Here is an 18,356-nt window from a genome sequence, read left to right on the forward strand (position 1 = left end):
TTTCAATGTTTGCTGATGAGTCTACTATATATTTATCAGGAACTGATATTGGTGATCTAAATACTAAACTACAGAGAAAGCTACAGTCAGTGGTGGACTGGATCAGGAGTAACAAACTGATCTCAATGGATCTAAAACTACTAGTTTAGTGGTTGGAACAACGTTTTTTTTTAAAGTTCCAAATCGAAACTTGAACTCAGTATAGAGAAAACTTCTCTAGAGCAAAGAGAAGAGGCTAAACTTTTGGGTGTGATAATTGACAAGAGATTGTGTTGGGACAAACACATTCAGAAGCTGGTAACTAAAATGGGCAACACCTGGTCAGTTATTAAAAGGTGGGCAAACATCTTCACACCACAGATACGTAAAAATGTTCTTCAGGTTTTGTTTTTTTCACATCTTGATTACTGTTCAGTGGTGTGGTCCAGCACTTCAGCAATTAATATGAAAAAATGACAAGTGATTCAGAATAAAGCTGCACGTGTGGCTCTCTCGTGTGGGTTTAGATCAAATGTTGATAACATGCATGAACAACTCTCATGGCTTAAAGTTAAAAATAGATTTGTGTTTTTTTTTACATAATGTTATAACAAACAAAACACCTTTTACTTTATACAGAAAACTATCCTTTAAGTACTGCGACACGTCATCATCCAACGAGGCGTGCAGTAGGAGGGAGTTTTATTTTACCTAAAGTGAAAACTAAATCAATAAAAAGTGATAGTAAAATCGTGATGAATTTTCCACGCTGATGACACTCTTTTCCATCACACTCAATAAATAAACCAGATTATTCAATCCATGCTGCCACTTCTGTGCAAAGTGGTCTCATCCGGGACCCATTGCACCCAACATGAGAATCATACCCATAGACCAACGAGTCATGAAACAGCAATTTTCCATCAAGGAAATGTGGCTGTGATCTGTCAGTGAATCAAAAGGCAATGGTCAGGTAGTTTGTTTGGCATGTAGTGTTTTTGGCTCCACTGCCAGATTGATCTTTCTGATTATATTTTACAACAGACTACTTTTGACACAAACATTTTACAAACATTCAAACTTGAGTTTTCTATTAAACATGATAGCAGAATTGTAATGAACTTGCACATTTTGTAACTGTAATCAACTCAGATAAGCTTTCTAGCGAGAATCATACCACTTCATCCAGGACCTATCACACCCTAAGCGAGAATTATAAACCTAGACCAATGAACAAGGAGAGTCATGTCCTCCTCGTTTGTTCTTAATATTTTTCCCAGCTTTTTCTGTTGCGTGCAGTTGAAGCAGGATATGAAAAATTGCCAACATGCTCTAATACAATTTTGCTTGCTCCTAATCTGGGCTAATTTAATGATAAACTGGATTTTAAATTACAGATTAGGGTTGTAACAGCTCCTGCTGTTAGGGCTCGAAGGGAGTTGAACCCCAGACTTCCCACACCCAAAGCGAGAATCATACCGCTAGACCAAAGAGCCACGTAAAAACATCTCATTAGCAATTTTCCATCAAGTACATGTGATCAGTCAGTGACTGGAAAGGCAATTGTTAAGTAGTTTGTTTGGCATGTAGTGTTTTTATGGCTCCACTGCCAGATTGAGCTTTCTGATTATATTTTACGACAGGAAACATTTCATACAAAATATTTTTACCAAATGTATTTACCGAAACCGACTTTATTTTGCCACTAAGAAATGTGATAGTAGTTTTGTGATGAATTTGCCTTGCGGATGACACTCTCTTTTACATCACATTCAATTAAATAAACTAGATTATTCAATCCATGCGTCCACTTCTATGCAAAGTAGTCTCATCCAGGACCTATCGCATCCTAAGCGAGAATCATAAACCTAGACCAATGAACAAGGAGAGTCATGTCCTGCTCATTGTTCCTCATATTTTTTCCCAGTTTTTTCCCTAGTTTGTTTGGCATGTAGTATTTCTATGGCAACACTGCCACATTGAGCTTTCTGATTATATTGGACTATATAGCTTTTGCTACAGTCACTGTAGGACAGGCTTGAGCTATTGGTAGGCCACACTCACGCAGAGAAATGTTAAAATATGGCAATAGCCTACTATGTCTACAATAAATGTATAGTCCAGTGATTTATAAGTATCCAAGAGCCACTGCTCATAGTTTCTCTCAGAGGAAAAGCAAGATTATCAGCAAAAATATGCAAGCAGAGGCAGGCAGCAGTGTCTACACTGTAAGAAGCAGGAAGAGAAATAGTAGTTAGAACGCCGAATCCTAGCCACTAGACCACTACTTGACACTCACATACATTGGTTTTCAGGTAAAAAATGTTGGTCAGGGGTTTAGTTACTGCTTGAAAAAAGGAAAAGGATTGTTATTGAGATAGAGGCAGAAGAAGTCTTTATGACCCATCAATGATGACAAAAGGATACATCTGCTGTTAGGGGTTTAATTTAAAGGAAATGATACTCTTTAAAAGTGTTGGGGTTCTAGCGTTAAACTAATGAGGAAGAATTCGACAAATCTAAATTAACCAAAAACAAGTCCAGGAAGTTACTCTTTCAAATGTGACACCTGTATCTGTAAAGTTTATAAACATTCCCTGACCGGGAATAGAAACCTGGCGGCGGCGAGAGCGCCGAATCCTAGCCACTAGACCATCAGGGAGTCACATCTATCAAATTTATCTTTGTAGATGTGAGTTTCCTTTTCACTTACTGGAATGACTCATATTGTTTCAGGCGAGGAATGGCGCCTGGCTAGAGCTTCAGATGCCGACTGCTTGACACTGGACTTTAATCTGCCCCAGTGGGCGCTGTCGATCACTGCCTGATGAAGCCAACAGAACCACCTCATCTGCAAAGAGCATAAGAGGCATTCTAAAGTGCACAGACTTGAAACTTTCCCACCTCCTGCTGCGCCTTGAGGTGTGTAGTTCACATCCAAGAGTTGTGCTCCTTCCATTGCTTGACAATTCAGGGGTCAGGGGTTCTCCTCCCATGCTGAGCCAAGGCCTGCTTTCTCCTCATGAGTAGTCCAACGCGTTTTGCCAGGACTTCCTCGAGGCCTAAGCTAGTAGAAAACCCTCCCCGTCAGGGAATCGAACTCCGATCTTTCGCGTGACAGGCAGAGATACTGTCCATTATACTAACGAGGAATGCCCAAGCTCTATTTTTGGCACATAAATCGATCGGTGGCAAAAATCTTCCTTATAAGAGACAGAAACCTCGAGCAGAACCATGGCTCAGGGTGGACGGTCATCTGCCTAAACTGGTTGGGGGTTAGAGAAAGAGACAGACAGATAAAGAGAGAGACATGCATTATTAACAGAATTCATTATAATTAACCAACATGTGGCATCATACCTGAGAAGGTTTCCTGGCCTCACTGAGGTTGGGCTTCAGTGTTGCAGTCTGTGAGCCACCTAACCGTGGTTTGAATAACTGGGGAATGATGAATGTCACAAGTTACAGTAAATGATCATAGAGTTGTACAGGTCACAGCAATATACATGGAATCAAAGCTACTGTTTGCATTGATTCTGTTTATATGTTTCATTGAATACTAATGCTGGGTACCATTTCAAGGTTTAATTTGGGTTGCACTCGACCAGCAGAGGGTGCAGCAGCAGTTGGAGCAGCAGGGTCAGCAGCAGTTGGAGCAGCAGGGTCAGTAGCAGTTGACGGAGCTGGGCCAGCTGCAGCAGCAGGTGTGGCTGTCTGCACATTAGTTTTCTAATACACATAGCATCCCAGCATCAGTAGGCAAAACCCCTGTAGCGGCAAACGTCCTCAGCCGGGACAGCCATTCATCGTCCCCCATGGCACGATGCTTCTTAGCCTTAGATGCCATCTGAGATTAAAACTGAACAGGACAATAGGGCAATAATGTCAATAGCTTAAGAATACAAACTGACTATGTGACAGATGTGTAATCTGTCATGTCCTGCCTTCTGAAGCTCTAGCCAGGCGCCGTTCCTCGCCTAAAACAATATGAGTCATTCCAGTAAGTGAAAAGGAAACTCACATCTACAAAGATAAATTTGATAGATGTGACTCCCTGATGGTCTAGTGGCTAGAATTTGGCGCTCTCACCGCTGTTTCCAGGGTTTGATTCCCAGTCAGGACTTGACACGCTGTAAAAAACAGCTGTGATTTTACATACATTTTCCTGTTAACTTTACAGATTTTTACTGGGATTTTTAAATAGAGAAAAACACCAATACATTTTAAAAATAAACTGTGAATTTAGGGACTAGCATGTGTGAAACCACCTGTGGGAGTGAAACATGGATGTGTAGAGATGGTTCTATTGGATAAATTAAGCTAAAAATAAAAGCATAGTTGCATAAATTCTAATGATTATTTCTTCCCAGTGTGACTCCCAGGACATATGAGAAGTGTTTTAGAGGAGACTGGCTCAGCTCGTACTGCTCTGTGTGTGATATCAATACATGTCTGGAAGATTCATTTCCCTTTAAGGTCCTACAACCATTTTTAACATTCAAGTGACCTCAGTGCAGCACAAATATTCTAATGCCCAGTTTGTTCAGAAAGAAATGATGTTGATATCTTGACTGGAGACACCAGGGTTGATGTTTTACAAGCTTTTATAGAAAATAGAAGCAGACGGACAATGAGCTATAAAAATGACCTTAGGTCTCAGAGGGTTAGATAATAGGAAGTTGCTGAGCACACACAGTTACTGGAGTTAGAGAAAATGACGTCCCAAACGGTGCATACTTGAGTGTACTGATCTTTTGTAAAGACATCCATCTTTTTTTTTTAAATTAGATTAGATTCAACTTTATTGTCATTGTACAAGTACAAAGACAACAAAATGTAGGTTGTGTCTAACCAGAAAAGTGCAATGTGATATACAAAGTACAGACAGGTGGTGCATAGGCAGGACAAGAAATATATTGCAGTGTTATTTTTAGTTATTTTTTTACTGTTTATTAGCATTTTTCAAGAACAATTTTCAGTCCGATTGTGAGTTGGCCCGGCCGTTGGCTAGTTAGCTAACGGTAGCTTCCATGCTACATAAATAAGCCAAAAATTTCCTATTAACCCACGTCCAAATAACAACATACATTATTTTTTTAGGGAAGCCATAAACCAATCACAGGGCTCCACTCTGTAATACTGGTCACCTCATTTCTACACTACATCTGGAGTGAAGCTATGTTGTCATTTAGTTGCTCAAATGCTCAGTACTAGTACCATACCAGTTCCAATGCTCAGTACTAGTACCATATCAGTTCCAATGCTCAGTACTAGTACCATATCAGTTCCAATGCTCAGTACTAGTACCATATCAGTTCCAATGCTCAGTACTAGTACCATATCAGTTCCAACGCTCAGTACTAGTACCATATCAGTTCTAATGCTCAGTACTAGTACCATATCAGTTCCAATGCTCAGTACTAGTACCATACCAGTTCCAATGCTCAGTACTAGTACCATATCAGTTCCAATGCTCAGTACTAGTACCATATCAGTTCCAATGCTCAGTACTAGTACCATACCAGTTCCAATGCTCAGTACTAGTACCATATCAGTTCCAATGCTCAGTACTAGTACCATATCAGTTCCAATGCTCAGTACTAGTACCATATCAGTTCCAATGCTCAGTACTAGTAAAAAAATTACAAGTGATTCAGACTAAAGCTGCACGTGTGGCTCTCTCGTGTGGGTTTAGATCAAATGTTGATAACATGCATGAACAACTCTCATGGTTTAAAGTTAAAAATAGATTTGTGTATTTGCTAATGGTTTTTTACATAACGTTATAACAAACAAAACACTTTTTATTTCAAACAGAAGACTATCCTTTAGTACTGCGACACATCATTATCCAACGAGGCGTGCAGTAGGAGGGAGTTTTATTTTACCTAAGGTGAAAACTAAATCAATTTAGCGTTCTGTCGGGTACAGAGCGATGTGTGAATGGAACTCTCTCCCAACGACTATCAAACACAACTCTCAGTATGGTTTAAAAAATCACTTAAGACATATTTATTTCAAAGGAATTAAATATGTAATTTAAAATTAGTTTGTTATAGGGCTTTTGTTATCTTATTTCTTAAATTGATTTATCTATTCGGAGTAGTGTCTTTTATTTTATTTCTTGTATGAATTGCGTTAACTTTAAGATTTAATTATGGTTAGTGTTTTCTAATTTATGTCTGTGTGTGTGTAATGAAATGTCATAATGAGTATTGTCAAAGAAAGGATTGTAGGACCCCAGGAAGAAAAGCTTTTAGTTCATGCTGAAGCTAATGGGGATCCAAATAAAACAAACAAACAAGTTTACTTCAACATTTTACCCGGGTAGGGGTTTCTGTAGAAACATTCAGGGGATGTAGCTCAGTGGTGGAGCTCATGCTTTGCATGTATGAGGCCCTGGGTTCAATCCCCGGCATCTCCAACAAGTGTTTATTGTCCAGTCTGTAAAAGAGCTACAAAACCTCTTATTCTGAAAGACAAAAGTATTAAAAGGCAATCTCCTTGTGTTCATGGTAATTAATGCAAAAACCAGTCTCAATGACCAGATGTGTTGCAAGATTTGCAGTGAACAGTTCATTGTCCTAATGGGGATCAAATAAAACAAACAAACAAAATGCATTAATGCATCAAGGAAATGTGATCAGTCAGTGACCAGAAGGGCAATGTTCTAGTAGTTTGTTTGGCATGTAGTGTTTTTATGGCAACACTGCCAGATTGAGCTGTCTGATTATAATGAACAACAGACTACTTTTGACGCAAAACATTTTACCAAAATTGGAAATGAATTTTGGTAAAAAGGAAATGCAGCTTGGATTTGTCACTGACTTGAAAGGCTATGGTCAGGTAGATTGTCATGGGGTCTTTTCATGGCTCCACTGACCGAGTTTCCGATTCTGATATGCGTTCTTCTCTTATTCAATGATCTTAGAAAAAGTAAAAGAAATTTAGAAACATTCAGGGGATGTAGCTCAGTGGTAGAGCGCATGCTTTGCATGTATGAGGACCTGGGTTCAATCCCAAGCATCTCCAGCTGGTATTCCTTGTCCAGTCTGTCAAAGAGCTGCAGAAGCTCTTATTCTGAAAGAGAAGATGAAACAATGCAGCGAGTATTAAAAGGCCATAAAGTGGATGATTAACTTATCAAGTGTCTAAAAACTCGGTGCACTTTACCCATGTCCTGCTTTACTCAACAATTGAAAAGGATTAGTGCATATTTGAATAGCACAGTGTTGTGGGTTGCCGTGACCTCCTTGCATTTATGGTAATTAATGCAAAATCAGTCTCAATGCCCAGATGTGTATCAAGATTTGCAGTGAACATTGTATTGCCCAGTGATGGTGGTATAGTGGTGAGCATAGCTGCCTTCCAAGCAATTCACCTGGGTTTGATTCCCAGCCATTGCACTAGTTTTCATTTTGTGGGTACTTGCTTTATTTGTGAAGATTAGCCAGAAAGGTTACTCGCCCAACCCAATTTGATAAAATATTAGATCTCTGTTATGGTACAAATAAGGGAGAATATCAATAAATCAAGCTGCCTCCACGAGGATCCACAGAGACAGGAAGTGCACTACGATTTGCACTTTGCCTGTATCTGGTAACTACTAATAACCAATCAAAAAGTTTATGAACATTTGTTCCAATAGGTCTGGCACTAAGTTGCAGGTAGTTGTGGCCGAGCGGTTAAGGCGATGGACTAGCAGTCCATTGGGGTCTCCCCGCGCAGGTTCCAATCCTGCCGACAACGAGAATGGTAGCAAATCACAGAATACCGAACTACGGATTTGTTTTCATGAACAATTTTGTGTTGTCTCATAGTTACTGGATACCACCAGTCTCCATAAATGCATCTCTCAGCATTTATTTTCAGTTTGTGTCACAAGATTAGCAGTGAACGTTGTATTGTCCAGCAGAAAGGCAACAGCAGTGTGTTACTTTCAACTATAATTTATACCATAGGTTTTGAAGCCATATACAACATTCCCATTACATGTTTTACCACAGTTTCTTCTTTTATTCAGTGATATTTATATCTCCTTGCGGGAGTCATCCCAAAAGGATTAATAAAGATAAGTTTAAGTATATCTCAGAAAACAATCCAAAAAAAACTGAAAATCTTCCGGGGATGTAGCTCAGTGGTCTTTTATACCTCAGGCTATCAGACAGCTCAACAAGCACTTTAAATGTACATGTTTTACAGTTTCACTGTATTTATCTACTTGTACTGTAGTGTAGTATATGACATCACACTCCAGTTTGTTATGTACCTGTACTGTAGTGCTGTATATTTATTTTGTAATGCTCCAGTTTTTATGGGTGTTACAGCAGGTATCAGTACTGTAGTTTTCATATTTATGGATGAAAATAAACTTGTCATGCAATTAAGTTTATGCTTCAGCAGGTGGAGACATTTCTCTTCAGACACTTTGTTAAACATGGAAATATTCATGCTGATACAAAGCATAGGAAAAAGCAGAGGATGGTTTCAATCCATCAACCTCTGGGTTATGGGCCCAGCACGCTTCCGCTGCGCCACTAGGAACCTGTGGCAATCAAGGATCCAACAACTTACGGGTTGCAAAGTTTAACATTTGGTAGACCTTGTAACTATCTTTTAAGTGAGCTTCCTGATTAGTCACACATTGAATATTCACATGTAACACTTGTGATTGGCTGGTGTTTTAAAAAAGGGCATTGTGAGTACAGATATAAACATCAGTAAGGAGTCTACCAAGTTGCCTCTTATCATTTTAGTTTGGAAAGCGGCACACCAAGTCAGTTTTACCGCGATGTTTTTTTTGGCTGCTCTCGACCAGATGGTTGTACTCACTCTGGTTTCTCTTCATAACACATAAGTCTTTTGTCTTTTACTAAAGACTTCCTTGGAGGGGAATGCAGATGAGCTAAAACTAGTTAAGTCTATTTCTAGTCTGTTAACGTTTAACAAAGCATCTGTTGCTGCAAGTGTCTGAAGAGAAATGTCTCCACCTGCTGAAGAGTAAACTTAATGGCATGTTAAGTTTATTTCATCCATAAAAATAGAAACTATGGTGCTCATACTCGCCGTAACACCCATAAAAACTGGAGCATAATACATTATATGTACTACACTATGTTACATAACTACACTTAAATAGAAACTGTAAAACATGTATATTTAAAGTGCTTGTTGTGCTGTCTGACAATCTGAGGTATAAAAGGGAGAGCATACTTCACAGGAAGTCTTAGGCTGAATCCCATTCCTTCCCCTTACCCCTACCCCTTGGCCCTTCCCCTACCTTTTGCGCGTTCACGCGGCACCTAGTGCCGGTCCAATACGTATTACGAGCTAGGGGTAGGGCATGGATCAAGGGCTGTATACCCCTACGGACCTAGTGTGGACGCGACCTCACTAGAAAACACACAGGCAGTGTGTGGCTGCTGCATCAACCAGAGAGACACATGAATGTAAGTACTTTCAGCTTTAAATAATTGATTAAAAAGTTACGACAGTCTTGTTTTGTGGTCTATGCAGTCCTGTACATGTGTACCCATGTTCCTAACTGAAACTTTTTAAAAATCGCTAGCTTGCAATGCTAACGCTAATCGCTAACGCTAATCGCTAACGCTAACGTTGAACAGTCCCACATATTTCTGCCTTGAATGGACTGTATAGATCGCATAGATTGTATAGCTAGATATATATTAACGGTCTATGATACATCGCTACGTGCTTAACATATACCGCCCTGTCTCACACAGGAGGACACAGGAGGACACAGCAGCTGATCCAGGTTGGGGCTGCAAACGAGCAGACGTTTCCTAATTCATATGTTCATGTTGTACCCATTCATTATTGCATTGGTAGCCTACTATTATTGTAATAATATTTAATTAATTCCTGTTCATTGTTCATGCACTTGTTATATTGTTGTTGGTTTTGATATGGGACACTGATGATATGTGAGGGGGGGTTACTGGCCAAAAGGCTCCAGACTGGTCTGGAATATCAGAGCAGCTGTAGCTACAACAGTGTAGTGTGTGTGTAGTTTGTTTGTGGTCTTGTGTGTATTTTTTTAGTTTTACACATATGAGTGCCTTTTATTGTGTGCGACATGTTAGTTATGGTTCTAATAGTTGACAATGGTTCTGTAACATTATTTTATGTAACGTTTTTGCCTGTTATGTTCAATTTATCACCAATAAAGACAGATTTTTGTCAACAAAATGTTTTTGTGAACATCAATGACATTCAAAACGGTGATAACTGAAACAGATATACACACACCATGTATACAGGGTGTATATGTATGTATATGTACACATGATGCATGTGTATACACATTTGTATTGCAAACAGACCTAAGTACTACACAGATAAGTACTCTGCACTACCAAAGTGAACCTAAAATAACTATAAAATATATAACACTGTTGTCCAAACCCACACAATCAACAGACCTAGACGGCATCTTGGAGGTTTGTGATCAATACTGTATGGTGATGTCACCAAGTGGTGTCCCAATTCATAGGGGTATGTTTTCACCCCTTACCCCTACCCCTTGGTTTCAAGGGCCAAGGGGTAGGGGTAAGGGCCAAGGGGTAGGGGTAAGGGGAAGGAATGGGATTCAGCCTTAGTCTACCACTACGTTCTATAACCCTACCAGTCAGATTACCACAGAAGGTAATATCTTTAGCAGCTCTTTTAAAGACTCTACCATAATACCTGCTGGAGATGCCAGGTCCTCATACATGTAAAGCATGAGCTCTACCACTGAGCTACATTCCCTGAAGATATTCAGATTTTTGGGACTTTTTTCTGAGATAGACTTAGACTTATCTTTATTAATCCTTTTGGGATGACTCCCGCAAGGAAATTGAAATATCACTGAATAAAAGAAGAAACCTGGGTAAAACATGTAATGTTAATGTTGTATATGGCTTCAAAACCTGTAAATGCAACTGCGGTGGCTGGAAATCAAACCTGGGCAAAATGCTTGCACTGCTATGGTATAAATCATAGTCAAAAAGTAACACACCTGTTGCCTTTCTGCTGGAAAACAACGTTCACTGCAAATTTTGTAACTCAGACTGAAAATAAATAGGCGTGGGTTCAAATCCCACCACTGCCATTTGCAGATATTACATAGCTGAAAGCCAACCAATGTGATGTCTTACAGCTGTATGATTTGGGCTGAACTAGATGAAGTAACCAGAATCATCCATCAATCACCTTGCTGAAATTATTCCTCGTTAACCTGAGGTTCAACGATTGGTGAAACCTTCCTTTCTTGCACTTTGGAGTAGAAAATCAACAGATAATTGTGATAATCTCCATATTGATTGATTGGAAGTGTGTGTACAAGACTAGCTCCCTTCGATAGTTCAGTTGGTAGAGCGGAGGACTGTAGAGGCGTAAAGCTGAAATCCTTAGGTCACTGGTTCAAATCCGGCTCGAAGGAGCACTCTTATCCAGAGTTACCCTTCAGGGATCAATAAAGTAGTTGAGATTCTGATGTAGAGATGGACAGACGACACAAAAGCATAATACTTCTTGCCGAGACATAAGAAGAAACTAAAAAGAGGTCGGGGAGATAGAGTTAAAGAACCTTTTTTCAGGACACCGACATTTTGTCGCTCAACATGGCAGGCATTCTATGCATCCAGGGCCCAATGTTTTACCATTTCATCCACTACGGGCCCCGAAGGAAACAAGTGACTGTGAACTCTTGTTACCCATAGCAACGACAGGTAACAACAAGTAGAAGTACTTCTCTCTTTTCGTATAATCGCCACTATACGGCCCAGTTTCATCTCGGTAAATTTTGCAGAAATCCTGCAAACAGCTACAATGACTGTTTATCTGTAAGGATTTTAAAATCTATCTGTCAACCCCGTCTTAACCGTATTGGATGGAATGATGTCAATTTGCGCTTTTTATCTGTAACACATAAAAATCTGGATGCAACAAAGAACCATTTTCTCCTGTTCTGTACACAACCCAAAGTTTAAAAAAAAAAAAAAAAGATAACTTTCACAGAATCCCTCAGTTAAATCAGAGTCAGTAACTTTGCATGTGTTGACAATAAAGATGCTCACAAAACGCTGTACTTTCAATTGGGTTTCTCGTGCACAATCAAGTCCTCTTGAATACAAAGAACTGCCAAGTTCTTTATTCCCAATATCAACTCTCAGACATTAGTTCCAAATGAAAACAATTATTGTCAGAAGTGGGTTTGAACCCACGCCTAAAGTAGAGACTGCGACCTGAACGCAGCGCCTTGGACCGCTCGGCCATCCTGACTGATCCTACAGATGTTCAGAAGGACCTGTTTGAAAAATTATGATATAGTAAATTAAACGTCATGAAATGGTAGTTTCTCAGTCATCCATGTCATAGTTACCAAGGGAAGGTTTCTCAACTGTCAGCCCAAATATATGGGCGTTAATGGAGACATGGAAGAAAGTCACCAGGGTGGCAATGTGCTTGACAATGGCAATACATTGCACGGGATGTGAAGGCAATGTGCAATACAGGCTAAATCCTATGGTGGGAATCAAGATCCACCAATGTTTCTGTCAACAATGTCCAACTGAGTCCACAAATATACCTGACAGATGGGAAATAAACTGATAATTGTCTTTGTGCTCTTAGTTCCTGATCCATGCTATTACCCCAAAAGTCCATAACTAGGCCGAGGGCAACTGGACTTGGTAAAATGTCCTCCGCAGATGTTTTGTCTCTCATCCAAGAGACTTCTTTAGTTTTTTTACATTACTTTTTATGAATTTTTGACATACTATACTATGACTTTTCATGACGTTTTATGAAATTTTTCAACATCTTATACTATGCCTTTTTATGCCTTTTTATGAATTTTTGTCATACTTATATACTATGACTTATGAATTTTTTGACATACTCTAAAATGAATTTTTATGACATTTTAGGAATTTTTGTCATACTATACTATGACTTATGATTTTTTTGACATACTCTAAAATGAATTTTTATGACATTTTATTAATTTTTGTCATACTATACTATGACTTACGATTTTTTCAACATACTATGACTTCTTTTGAAAAGGGGAATTAGCTCAGATGGTAGAGCGCTTGCTTAGCATGCGAGAGGTAGCGGGATCAATGCCCGCATTCTCCAGAGGACTTTAGATTCTTCTTGCTTTACAACAAGAAATATAAATCTGGACTTGTTAAGACATACTACACTACAACTTTTTAGGAATATTATACTATGACTTTTATGAATTTTTTGTCATACTATACTATGACTTTTTATGAATTTTTCGACATACTTTACTATGACTTTTTAATGACATTTAATGATTTTTTGTCATACTATACTATGACTTTTATGATTTTTTTGACATACTATACTATGACTTTTATGAATTTTTCAACATACTATGACAATTTCTGAAAAGGGGGAATTAGCTCAAATGGTAGAGCGCTTGCTTAGCATGCGAGAGGTAGCGGGATCAATGCCCGCATTCTCCAGAGGACTTTGGATTCTTCTTGTTTTACAACAAGAACTATAAATCTGGACTTGTTACGACATACTACACTACAACTTTTTTTAACCCAGGTTTCAAGAAAGTAAAAAAAAATCAGACAAACTTCAGGGGATGCAGCTCAGTGGTCAAATGCATGATTTGAATTTATAAGGACCTGGGTTCAGTCCCTGGCGTCTCCATCAGGTGTTATGGTCCAGTCTGTAAAAGAGCTTTAGATGATCTTACTCTGACGGATGACAGGAAATAATGCAACAAGTGTAACAAAGGCAATAAAGTGGAAGATTAACTTAATAAGTGTCTGATGACTCTGTGCACTTTAACCATGTCCAGCTTTACTCAGCAACTGAGACGGATTTGAACAAATTTGTATAGCACAGTGTTGTGCATCCTGTATGGTACTTCATGCAAAAATCTGTCTCAATGCCCAGATGTGTTGCAAGATTTACAGTCAACATTGTATTGCCCAGTGATGATGGTATAGTGGTGAGCATAGCTACCTCCCCCGCAATTGACCAGGGTTTGTTTCCCAACCATTGCAGTTTATTTGTCAAGAAGTAACCAAAAAGGTTACTTGCCCAGCCCAATTTGATAAAATATTAGATCTGTGTTATGGTACAAATAAGGGAACATATCAATCAAACAAGCTGCCTCCACGAGGATCCACAGACACAGGAAGTGCACTACGATTTGCACTTTGCCCGTGTCTGGTAACTACTGCTAACTAATTGAAAAGTTTATGAAAGTTTGTGTAAACAGGTATAGCTCTTCTTTTCAGGTTGTTGTGGCCGAGTGGTTAAGGCGATGGACTTGAAATCCATTGGGGTCTCCCCGCGCAGGTTCGACTCCTGCCGATAACGAGAGCCATTCTTTCAGTGGTAGCAAATCAATGACACATCACAGTTTACCAAATTACAGATGTGCCTTTATGAACAAAATTGTGTTATCTCATAGTTACCGGAAGACACCAGTCTCCACCAATGTATTTCTTTTCTGTCTGTGTTACAAGATTTGCAGTGATTGTCTAGCAGAAAGGCAACAGGTGTGTTACTTGTTACTTTTTTCACTATGATTTTGTACCATAGCAGTGCAATCATTTTAAGATTATTTTTTTGTGGCATTTTTAGGCCTTTAATGGACAGGACAGCTGAAGTTGTGAAAGGGGAGAGAGAGGGGGAGTGACATGCAGCAAAGGGCGGATTCGAAGCCGGGCCGGCTGCGTCTCTATACATGGGCATCCGCACAGACCACTGCGCTATCTGGATGCCCCAGTGCAATCATTTTGCCCAGGTTTGATTTCCAGTCACTGCGGTTGCATTTACAGGTTTTGAAGCCATATACAACATTAACATTACATGTTTTACCCAGGTTTCTTCTTTTATTCAGTGATATTTCAATTTCCTCGTGAGAGTCATCACAAAAGGATAAATAAAGATAAGTCTATCTCAGAAAAAAGTCAAAAAAATCTGAAAATCTTCAGGGGATGTAGCTCAGTGGTAGGAAGCATACGATATTAACGCCTGTGGTAATCTGACTGGTAGGGTTATAGATCGTAGTGGTAGACTAAGACCTCCTGTGACACAAACTAAGCAGTATGCTCTCTCTTTTATACCTCAGACAGGACCACAAGCACTTCAGATGTACATGTTTTACAGTCTCTTTTTTTACTGTATTTATGTACTTGTACTGTAGTATATATATTGTATAACAGTCCAGTTTATTTGGTTGTTACAGCAAGTATGAGCACTATAGTTTCCATTTTTATGGATGAAATGAACTTGACACACCGTTAAGTTTACTTTTCAGCAGCTGGAGACATTTCACTGCAGACACTTGCATCAACAGTCTGGAAATGGCCTTACTGCTGATACAAAGCATAGGAATTAGCAGAGGATGGTTTCAATCCATCGACCTCTGGGTTGTGGGCCCAGCACGCTTCCACTGCGCCACTCTACTCTGCTCTTCAAGTTCAGGGGCTGGAAAATTTGTTATTCACATTTTGAGGGAATGTTTGGGATCCTATGGCTTTAGAGCACCTTTAAAGCAGGTCAGGTGGTAAAAGGACATATTTCTCACTTCAAACCATAAGTCTGATTCCATTGGGGATTGAACCCAGGACCAGATGTGAGCAGATGTGATAACTACTACACTATGGAACCTCTGACATACTGTCATCTTTAACATAATCGTAACAATACATTAATAATAATGGCTGGAGGTGAGGTTCTGAAAAGACATGGGCTTATATTTCATTATTTGCATTCAATTCTTTCTAAAGACTTTTCAAATGACAATTGCCAGGTGGTACCAAGTACATAGTTCTTACTTTAAAGCACAAGACTGGTTCCACTGGGGATTGAACCCAGGACCTTCTGCGTGTAAAGCAGACATGATAACTATTACACTATGGAACCTCTGTACTACTGTTACCTTGAACATAACTGGAACCACACTGTAAATAAAATGGATGGAGGTCCGGTTCTAAGACGTGAAACCAATGCAAAAGCACTGAAGAAGTTTTTCAGATAGACGATATGTCTTTGGAGCAGGTTTTTTTGATTGTCAAGTGTCGTTCACTCCCTTTTTTAAGACTTTCCAAGGGACGCCTGCAAGATGGTAACAGGACATAGTTCTTACTTTAAACCTTAAATTTGGTTCCACTGGGGATTGAACCCAGGACCTTCTGCGTGTAAAGCAGACTTGATAACTACTACACTACTGAACCTTTGTGATATAGATCTTTACATAATCTTAATATAAATGTGACCTTAACCATAGACTGTAGAAGTAGCTGTACTGTAGCTCCGGTTCAGGAAACAATGCAATGGTGAACGAAGTGAAGTGAGGTTTCTTTTCAGCACTGTAGCCTGGCTGACGGATGGTCACAGCTCTACTGAGCCAAGTATTCCCAGAGCTCTTAGTAGTAACGACTTTATGAGATTTTAAAAAGAATTTTCCTCCTGTGCCTTGTAATGCGCACAGTGCCCTGCTATGCCATGAACTACTACAAAGAACTGCTACAAACTACTATTTTTTCTACTTTTTGTTATTTCCACTCTTCATTAACCCCAACCGGCCCGTCAGTCACCGCCTACCAAGCGCCTGGATCTGTCCCAGGTTTCTGCCTAAAAGGAAGTTTTTCCTCGCCACTGTCGCACTGTTGCTTGCTCTGGAGGAAACTACTAGAACTGTTGGGTCCTTGTAAATTCTGGAGTGTGGTCTAGACCTACTCTATCTGTAAAGTGTCTCGAGATAACTCTTGTTATGAATTGATACTATAAATAAAATTGAATTGAAAATGCATGTGCAAAACACAATCTATAATCAATACAATATACAGTCTATTGTATAAAGGCATACCTGACACATCTAACATAATGAAGTTTCTGTAATGTCAGCTGATGATAGTGTTTTTTTTGTCTTTGTGTTATGATTGACTAAATGTTCCTGTTGGAAGAGAACATGTGTTAGTGTTTGGAATAATTATTTGATTTTGAAACATGTTTACAGTGTTTTGTTAGACATAGTGTGTAGTGTTAGTGTATTATTGTATTTTGAAAATTAGTTTTGGAGTTTAGTTTACAATGTGTGATTTTGAGTATGAAATTAACTGTTTTGCCAGTTGTGTGTTTTGTGTGTGTTGGTGTGTTAAGAGTTTAGGAAACTTGTTAAATGTATTGAAAAATCTGTCATAGCAATTGTAAAAAACTGTAATAGTATAGCTTACACATGCGGATGCAATGCTAACTGTGTTAATAATTTTGGAAATTTGTTAAAAGTATTGAAAAATCTGTCATAGCAATTGTAAAAAACTGTAACTCCTTTTCATACAGCAGATGAGATTTGGATACTTTCTCAGACTGTGAAGGTAACCACATGGTGGAGGCCCAGCCATTTTTTTGCTGCACCATAAGCATATTGTACATAGAGTATGTGGGGGTATAGCTCAGTGGTAGAGCATTTGACTGCAGATCAAGAGGTCCCCAGTTCAACTATGGGTGCCCCCTGCAAGGATCTGTGCAGGCTATCATTTTTATGATTGTTGTTAATGATACTTGAAAAAAGCATGCATCTAACTAATGTTGCTTCTTTCCAGAAGCCCTTGTGCTTTCTCCCCTCTCAGACTTCCTTGGATTGTGGTGGCACCTGAGTAGTGGATGCAGCTGCTGCCGTGGTCCTGCTGGACGCCCTGCACTACTACTGCTATTATTATTAGTAATAGTTCTATTACCTTTACTGCTGCCATAATTACCACCGGTCCTCTTTTAATTCCATTTTCTCTCTCTCTCTCTCTCTCTCTACTAAGTAACATTTGCAAAAGGTAGTGGTGGGATTTGAACCCACACCTCCAGAGAGACTGGAGCCTAAATCCAGCGCCTTAGACCACTCAGCCACACTACCTGCGCACACCATCACACCAAATCGTGACACACACACGGACCGTAACTAATGGTATGATTGTTAATGTCATTGGAAACAAACTTTTGCAAGGAAAAAGTCAATACTTTATTGAAAAAGGCCAGTACTTAATGTCTCCACCGGCTGAAGAGTAAACTTAACAGCATCTCAAATTTACTTCATCCATAAAAATAGAAACTGTGCTCATACCTGCCGTAACGCCCATACACTTAAAAGAAGAAACCTGGGTAAAACTTGTAATGGTAATGTTGTATATGGCTTCAAAACCTGTAAATGCAACTGCTGTGGCTAGAACTCAAACCTGGGATAAATGCTTGCACTGCTACGATATAAATCATAGACGAAAAGAAACACACCTGTTGTCTTTCTGCTGGACAATACAATGCTCACTGCAAATCTCTGAAATAACTATAGACCCACAATTTCCATTCACATGCTTGTGCTA

General features: G+C 39.3%; 1 protein-coding gene, 11 non-coding genes and 1 pseudogene across 12 annotated transcripts in view; 9 read left to right on the forward strand and 4 right to left on the reverse strand.

Moving 5' to 3' along the window:
• The window catches only part of LOC116684836 (zinc finger protein 91-like), a 175,168-nt gene that overhangs the window by 100,128 nt on the left and 56,684 nt on the right, over window positions 1–18,356 (forward strand). The window lies entirely within an intron of this gene.
• Window positions 6,332–6,403, forward strand: trnaa-ugc (transfer RNA alanine (anticodon UGC)). Its single transcript has one exon. It is a non-coding gene; the product is annotated as a tRNA-Ala (tRNA).
• On the forward strand, window positions 6,940–7,011 carry trnaa-ugc (transfer RNA alanine (anticodon UGC)). Its single transcript has one exon. It is a non-coding gene; the product is annotated as a tRNA-Ala (tRNA).
• Window positions 7,647–7,728, forward strand: trnaa-agc (transfer RNA alanine (anticodon AGC)). The gene has a single exon. It is a non-coding gene; the product is annotated as a tRNA-Ala (tRNA).
• LOC116684844 (uncharacterized) lies at window positions 8,808–8,928 on the forward strand (annotated as a pseudogene).
• On the forward strand, window positions 13,050–13,122 carry trnaa-agc (transfer RNA alanine (anticodon AGC)). Its single transcript has one exon. It is a non-coding gene; the product is annotated as a tRNA-Ala (tRNA).
• Window positions 13,406–13,478, forward strand: trnaa-agc (transfer RNA alanine (anticodon AGC)). The gene has a single exon. It is a non-coding gene; the product is annotated as a tRNA-Ala (tRNA).
• On the forward strand, window positions 14,271–14,352 carry trnas-uga (transfer RNA serine (anticodon UGA)). The gene has a single exon. It is a non-coding gene; the product is annotated as a tRNA-Ser (tRNA).
• trnav-cac (transfer RNA valine (anticodon CAC)) lies at window positions 15,377–15,448 on the reverse strand. Its single transcript has one exon. It is a non-coding gene; the product is annotated as a tRNA-Val (tRNA).
• trnav-uac (transfer RNA valine (anticodon UAC)) lies at window positions 15,834–15,906 on the reverse strand. The gene has a single exon. It is a non-coding gene; the product is annotated as a tRNA-Val (tRNA).
• Window positions 16,145–16,217, reverse strand: trnav-uac (transfer RNA valine (anticodon UAC)). Its single transcript has one exon. It is a non-coding gene; the product is annotated as a tRNA-Val (tRNA).
• trnac-gca (transfer RNA cysteine (anticodon GCA)) lies at window positions 17,428–17,499 on the forward strand. The gene has a single exon. It is a non-coding gene; the product is annotated as a tRNA-Cys (tRNA).
• trnal-uag (transfer RNA leucine (anticodon UAG)) lies at window positions 17,812–17,893 on the reverse strand. Its single transcript has one exon. It is a non-coding gene; the product is annotated as a tRNA-Leu (tRNA).

This window comes from Etheostoma spectabile, unplaced genomic scaffold (assembly GCF_008692095.1).
Source record: "Etheostoma spectabile isolate EspeVRDwgs_2016 unplaced genomic scaffold, UIUC_Espe_1.0 scaffold00569355, whole genome shotgun sequence".
In the NCBI taxonomy this organism is placed as follows: domain Eukaryota; kingdom Metazoa; phylum Chordata; class Actinopteri; order Perciformes; family Percidae; genus Etheostoma; species Etheostoma spectabile.